We start from the raw sequence: 6578 nt of genomic DNA, 5'->3' as shown, positions 1-6578 counted from the left end.
AGGTCATCTGGAGAGGTCCATCTCCAGTTGCCACCGGTACGTCTGGTGGTGACTCGGAACCGGGCCTTTCCTGCAGCTGCTCCTGCTCTATGGAATGCACTCCCGGCAGATATCCGCAGTTTAGGCTCACTGTCGGCCTTTAAGAGAGCCCTAAAAACCTATTTATTTGGCCTAGCCTTCCAAAGCGTATAAAGTGTTGTTGTTTTTAAAACTATTTTAATTGGTTTTAAATTGTTTTAATCTTTTTTGAATTGTTTTTATATTGTTTTAGCATTGTTTTAATTGTGGGTATTATGTCTTTTTAAAAGTTATTGTACACCACCCAGAGCCTCTGGATGTGGTGGTTTAGAAATATAATAGATAGATAGATAGATAGATAAAAACCCTACTCCTGGCGTATAGAAGGAAACAAGATTAAACAGGTCCCCTGCTTTAAATACTTGGGTGTGGTCCTGCATGGCACTGGCTCCAGAAAGGCTCATAGCACCCAAATTGCCCACAATGCACAGGGAACCACCTCTGCCATTCCTTTGGACCAGAGGAGGCCATTATAATCCCCACAGGCCTCAAGCTGTTTGAAATCAAGCCGCAGGCACAACTTCTCTATGGTGCTCAACTGGGCCTCTTCTCCAGCTTTGCCCCGCTGGAGCTGGTACATCCCAGATTTGTAAGAGCGGCCCTCTGCATCCCATGTTGTGTCTCCCACGCCACTCTGCTCCTGGAGTCGGGCATAATGAAGGTGGAGGCCAGAGCATGGATGGGCCCATCCTCAACTACTGGCTCAGACTCTTCCTCAACCCATGGGGTCTGGCCCCCCTCACCTTACAGGACAATTTCCAATCTACTTGGAAACAGACTCTAGACTAAAATGTCTGCTCTGGGTCTCTCCGCCTCTCTCCTACTTGCTGTGGGCTGTGGCCAGACAAAATTAACTATAAAGCAGAGGATAATGGACATAGAACAACAAACTGATATAGGCAGGGCCCCAAACTTCCATGTCTCTAAAAGACTCAGATCCTCTGCCTCTTCTGCCACATACCTAACACAGCTGGAAGTCCCAAAACACAGGAGGGTCTTTGTTGTTGCTGCTGCTGCTACTACGACGATGAATCTATATAGTTAATTCCCATAGATGTGCTGCTTGGGATGTGTGTCGGAACTCATGAGAGTGGCGGCACCACTCGCAAGAGTTCCAGGCTTTGGGTGGAGCCGAGGCACAGACGAGGCATTAGGAGGCAGCTGGTGGGCGGGCAAAGCTGCACCGGCCTGAGGATGCTGTGCTGAGGTTGGATAGAGCCAGTTGGTCTCCCCCTGCTAAATATAAGAGCATCACCAGTGTAAAAGGTGTTTCTTTGCTCAGTTAGCAGGGGTCTCATTCAATGCCATGGGCAGGTTGAAACTACAGAGCACGTCGTCCTCTTCTGCCCATTTTATAGAGACAATTGCGCCAATCTCATTCTGCCACTTCTTCTCTTGTTCCCAGGATGCCCAATCAAATTCTATACCTTTCTGCTGCTTTCTGACAATGAACCCGTCATCACACATGATGTTGCCAGATGTGCAGCAGTGTGCAAGATTTTCCAGGTCCTGACATCCAGCAGGTCCTGAACAGGATTACTTTTATGCTCAACTGCACCACTATGCAGAAGTCTTTACACCCCTGCATTTGTACAGTTTCTACATATATTATCCACACCCTGCTTAGATACTTTAAAGGGTTTAAAAAAAATTAAATGAGTTTTTAGTGCACTGCTTATACAGTTCAACAGCTTTTATAGTCTTTTGCATGCTTACAGTTTTATACGTTGTCCTGTGTATTTTGTCCACACCCTGCATAGCATTCTGTGCTTGTACTAATACTAGTCTAAGACTGTCATAAAGATGATTTGATTTGAAACCTGAAAAAAACCAATATCCATGCTATAGATGGCTAACCACTAGCCTCCATTATGGTCTGGCACATGTTATCTAAGAGAAAAAGAAGCAAGAACAAATTGAAAGCTTACTCCATAGCCAGCTAGGTCAACTCTAAATGGAATTGGTATATTACATTTCTGAGGTCTAGCCCTTTAATTATTCAGGGACAGTAGGGCCTGTGGTCAACAGGATGCACAATGTTCCATGACCGGTTAATGGGGAAAACTGCGGTAGCACTCTGTGTGTAATTGTCAGGTCTCAATTAGGGATGTGCACGATATTTATCGGCGCCGGCGGGGGTAGGGCTTTAAGGGCGGGGGAGAGTGTACTCACACCCCCCCGCCGCGTTTCCCCCGCCGGCGCTCTCCGAATTTGAAGCCCCTCGGGATGGCAGCGTTCCTCCTTGCCGCCCCATTCGCCCCCTCGGCCGGAAGTGGCTGGAAGTTCCGAGCGCGCATGCACCCGTCGTGCGCATGCGCGCTCGGAACTTCCAGCCACTTCCGGCCGAGGGGGCGAATGGGGCGGCAAGGAGGAACGCTGCCGCCCCGAGGGGCTTCAAATTCGGAGAGCGCCGGCGGGGGAAACGCGGCGGGGGGGTGAGTACACTCTCCCCCGCCCTTAAAGCCCTACCCCCGCCGGCGCTGAATCACCGAATCTGCCCCGACACCCGAAATGTTTCGGCGGCCTTTTCAATGGCCGCCGAAACGTTTCGGGCACAAGCCTAGTCTCAATAGTATTAGGGTTGCTTACAAGCCCACAGCAGCCCCAGGGTGCAATGGAATGCTGAGCATCCGGTCATCTTGTATATAAAAATTCCATTCTACCATTATAAGCTTTGAATAATGGTACCCATCATAAAATTCAAGTTGACTGTCCAAACTGCCTGGCATTAGGCATGGAACAACTATGTGAAAAATAACAGTAGCTAACATAACAGTAGCTAAAAATAACAGTAGCTTTCCAAATTTCATGCCACTTTGTTAAGGAATGACTAAGACACAACAATTTGAAAATTCACCCCTAAGTCACTGAATTTACTGACTGGCAACCTATCCAGTCAGTACAATCAGGAAATCTTTCTTTTCCTTGTCCTTTCAAATGCTCAAGAAATATAGGTCCCATTTGCTAAGGTCAATACTTCAACCCTAACCCTACTAAGAAACTTTGTGGTGAGGTAAGCCAGCCAACACTAAAGGCATCATACCATTGAATACTAGGTGTTTGTCTCATCCAATATAATGATTTGCAGCTGCACATGCATTAGATGTTTGTCCAACTCTTCCTGATAGCTTTGCCTTAGAGTTTTTCTTCAGCATGTCACTTTAGAAATAAATTCAACTGAAATAAATTCAACTGAAATTCCCCCCTCCCCCACTCTGCAGTACATAAGAACATAAGAACATCCCTGCTGGATCAGGCCCAAGGCCCATCTAGTTCAGCATCCTGTTTCGCACAGTGGCCCACCAGATGCCATACTAAATTTAAGGCTGGGGTGTGTTGACCACTGTTCTCTAAAGCTGAAGGGTAAGTAAGTAAAGTGTGCGGTCAAATCGATTTCAACTCCTGGTGCCCACAAAGCCCTGTGGTTTTCTTTGGTAGAATACAGGAGGGGTTTACCATTGCCTCCTCCATTGCAGTATGAGATGATGCCTTTCAGCATCTTCCTATATCACTGATGCCTGATATAGTAGCAGCGGGAATTCGAACCGGCAGCCTTCTGCTTATTAAGCAGCCTTCTGCTTTATTATTAAAGCTTCTGCTTTAATAAGCAGAAGGCTGCCGGTTCGAATCCTCGCTGCTACTATATCAGGCATCAGTGATATAGGAAGACGCTGAAAGGCATCATCTCATACTGCGATGGAGGAGGCAATGATAAACCCCTTTAATAAGCAGAAGGTTGCCGGTTCGAATCCCCGCTGCTACTATATCAGGCAGCAGTGATATAGGAAGATGCTGAAAGGCATCATTGAAAAGTCAAGCATTTCCCCGCTGCACCACTTAAGGTGGTAAGCTGAGGTGTACTAGTAGTTAATCTTGATAGCTCCAATATAAACCTCTACCTTATATTAATCTTTTCCAATATAAATTTACTTTCATCACAAACTGCTTTCACACATTTCCGACAGCCTGAAAACCTTCATCGCAGATTAAGCCAGACAACATTTTTCCCCCTATGGAAGATCAGGCTTTGTTTCAATTAATGAGATTTTAATTGAATCTATGTATATATATATATTTGGGTGAGTCTAATTAGTTTCATTTTAATGAAGTCAAAGTTCAAATATGATCAGTTCTGATCTCAAAATGCAATTCATACTCTGTGTGGCATATGTTAGTATCAAGTTACAGAAATATACAAATAATTAGTTTTGAAATATCGTTAAAAATATACTGTACACCTTTAATTTAAAAAGTCTGTTGTAAGGTAACAGCTGAAGTTGGTCAGACAAAAACAAATGCTGAAATCATTTGAGGGTAATCATATATTTATTGTGGAATCAAGTCAGTATTTTTTTTAAAAAATAATAAATCTAAAAATCCTGATCAAAACTTAATTTAGTGCATAGATAAATGCCTTCTGTACAAAAGTATGTGCCTGAAAAAGTTAAGTGAGTTTTCAAAAATCTTTGCAAAGTAACATCAAAGGAGGGGGGGGGGGGGAAATCAAGCTGAAATAACACCCTGGCACTAATAGATTGTAGCAGTGCAAGAATATGAAAATCATGCTCTTGAGCACATCAATCTTCAGTATGTCAAGAATGTCAATCTTGTAGCAGCAATAAGACATGTGGGCCCAGCAGCTACAATACAGTACTGTGAGGTGAATGACACATTCACATTAAACAGAAAGCCAGGTGATGAAAGTTTCATTCACCATACACAAAGAAATGAATTATAGCTTTAAACAGGATTTATTTGTGTGTGTTTCAATACTGGCATATGAGTAATACAAGAGGAGTGATATACATGTATGGACATGCTGTAAAGTGCAGTGGGCTTTGAACAAGAGGCCCTACAAACTGAGCACAAATTCTATATGCTCCTTGAAACAGAAAGGCCACTGCCAGAAAGAGGGAGCTACAATGGCATAGTGAGGGAACAGGTAGCCATATTTCTCAGGGGCAGCCCCCGCTGAGGTGACTGAAGCAGGCTCTCTATCCTGTGGGTGACATGCCCCCTCTCGTGGTGATGGCCTCCCTGTCATGGCAATGGTACACTCCTCCTGCCTGCACTCAGCACTCCAGCTGGCTCTGCCACCAATGTGGCTGGGAATGGAGTGTGTTCATGTGTCCTGATGGCACAGGGTGCATGTACAACCTCATTCCCAGCTGCCTCGGGGTCAGAACCCCAAGTGACAGGGAAGTGGTAGCAAGCTGCAGGAGCATGGTGCGCTGCTGGGGATGGACAGTGTGGCATGCCATGCAGGAGGAGAGATCTGGTAGGAGTGTGGAGGCAAGAGTGCAGCGATATGCAGAAGCAACATGAGTGGCTGGCCCCAGTGGCAGGACAACAGGTGTTCTTGAGATGCATTCACTTAAACATAGCTCCGTCCTTGGGGAGCTGCTGGCAATTCAAGCCAAGAAGACACTGGGTAACTTGGAATCTGACAATCAGGTGACATGGGAAAGCCAATCCCATGAAATCCCTCCTATGCCCCTTGAAAGTCTGTTGCTCACCGTTGTGGGTTCTGTTCCCCTTCTTCCATTTAAATCCTAAAGGTCATCAATTGGGAGGGAGGGAGCAGTTTGGTTTCAGTATCCATTTGAGCAAGTTATGCATTTTGGAAAAGGACGAGGAGGCAGAAATGCAGTTCAAACGTTTTACTGAAAGTAAAATAGAGTATATAAAGGGAAAACCTTATTTAGGCAAGGCAATGAAATCTAAGCTAATGTTGTAAGTTAGAATCTTGCTGAAACTGATTTAGCTTAAAGTCCAAATTGAAGATAGATTGGCTTGGCTGAGATGGTTAAACCACAGCCTGGCTTAAGGCTTGCCATGGGAAGTGCTTAAAGGTGGGGAAGGAGGGAAAGAGAAGAGGGGTGAGGAAACCTCAGAGAGGCAAGAGGTTAATTTACCTAACCTTGGTCCAGTAGTCAATTTGTTGCACTTGCAGGTCTCCTTGTGGGAAGGGCAGAGAGGTTGGGGAGAGAAAGAATGAGGAGTGAAAGCTACCACTCACATGGAGAGTCCAAGAATGGTAAATGCAGACAGATTCAGAGGCCATGTGCTTTGATCGGGGGTACATATACCCCAAAACATGCCAGGAGGCAGTTTCCAAACTATGCTGTCTACCCAGAGGGTAGCAAATTCCATGAAAGACAAAGAAGCTTATTGCTTCTTGAACATAATCTGGGTGAGTGGATCTTGACCAACAATGGCAAGGTGAAGTCATGCAAAATGTGTTACTTGGGTTGAATAGAGCTGTGCTGGACTACATATCAGAAGAGCAGGATCCCTTTAGGGATATAAATTATACATCTTCAGTTTTGATGCGCTCGTTGCCCCCACGCCACAGCTGCAAGGAAGAAGCAGACACAAATCAATTTTGGGTAAAAGGGTCACAACTTTATTAATAATCCGAATTAGTGAACTGAATTGTGGAATAAACTCACACCCCAACAGTGCGGGCCTACCAAAGACCAGGTTCAGACACCAAAGTC

Source organism: Hemicordylus capensis, chromosome 3, assembly GCF_027244095.1.
Source record: "Hemicordylus capensis ecotype Gifberg chromosome 3, rHemCap1.1.pri, whole genome shotgun sequence".
NCBI lineage: Eukaryota > Metazoa > Chordata > Lepidosauria > Squamata > Cordylidae > Hemicordylus > Hemicordylus capensis.
This window is presented reverse-complemented; position numbering follows the sequence as displayed.